General features: G+C 52.9%; 1 long non-coding RNA gene across 1 annotated transcript in view; it reads left to right on the forward strand.

Annotated features, from left to right (window-relative positions):
• LOC106818322 overlaps positions 1-677 on the forward strand; it is a 2177-nt gene extending 1500 nt beyond the window's left edge. Inside the window, exon 2 of the long non-coding RNA XR_001395191.1 lies at positions 591-677. This is a non-coding gene — a long non-coding RNA (uncharacterized LOC106818322). The remainder of the gene's footprint in view (positions 1-590) is intronic.
• The last annotated feature ends 390 nt before the right edge of the window (positions 678-1067 follow it).

Below are 1067 nucleotides of genomic sequence, written 5' to 3' on the forward strand. Positions count from 1 at the left end.
ACTAGCATCCCTCACAGGTGACAGATTACTAGCGTCCCCCACAGGTGACAGATTACTAGCGTCCCTCACAGGTGACAGATTACTAGCGTCCCCCACAGGTGACAGATTACTAGCAGCAGCTGGTAGCGGTCATACGAATACGGTCACAGCGTTATTAGGTGCAGGCGCTAACATAGATCACGCGGACGTGAATGGCTGGACCGCAGTAATAGCAGCAGCTGGTAGCGGTCATACGGATACGGTCACAGCGTTATTAGGTGCAGGCGCTAACATAGATCACGCGGACGTGTATGGCTGGACGGCGTTGATGCATGCTGCCAGTAGCGGTCATACGGATACGGTCACAGCGTTATTAGGTGCGGGCGCTAACATAGAACACGCGAGCGTGAATGGCTACACCGCAGTAATAGTAGCAGCTGCTAGCGGTCATACGGATACGGTCACAGCGTTATTAGGTGCAGGCGCTAACATAGAACACGCGAGCATGAAAGGCCACACCGCAGTAATAGTAGCAGCTGCTAGCGGTCATATGGATACGGTTACAGCTTTATTATATGCAGGTGCAAAAATAGAACTAGCGTCCCTCACAGGTGACAGAGAACTAGCGTCCCTCACAGGTGACAGAGAACTAGCGTCCCTCACAGGTGACAGAGAACTAGCGTCCCTCACAGGTGACAGATTACTAGCGTCCCTCACAGGTGACAGATTACTAGCGTCCCTCACAGGTGACAGATTACTAGCGTCCCCCACAGGTGACAGATTACTAGCAGCAGCTGGTAGCGGTCATACGGATACGGTCACAGCGTTATTAGGTGCAGGCGCTAACATAGAACACGCGAACGTGAATGGCTGGACCGCAGTAATAGCAGCAGCTGGTAACGGTCATACGGATACGGTCACAGCGTTATTAGGTGCAGGCGCTAACATAGATCACGCGGACGTGTATGGCTGGACGGTGTTGATGCATGCTGCCAGTAGCGGTCATACGGATACGATCACAGCATTATTAGGTGCGGGCGCTAACATAGAACATGCGGACGTGGATGGCTGGACGGTGTTGATGCATG

The sequence above is a fragment of the Priapulus caudatus genome, unplaced genomic scaffold (assembly GCF_000485595.1).
Source record: "Priapulus caudatus unplaced genomic scaffold, Priapulus_caudatus-5.0.1 Scaffold2164, whole genome shotgun sequence".
NCBI lineage: Eukaryota > Metazoa > Priapulida > Priapulimorpha > Priapulimorphida > Priapulidae > Priapulus > Priapulus caudatus.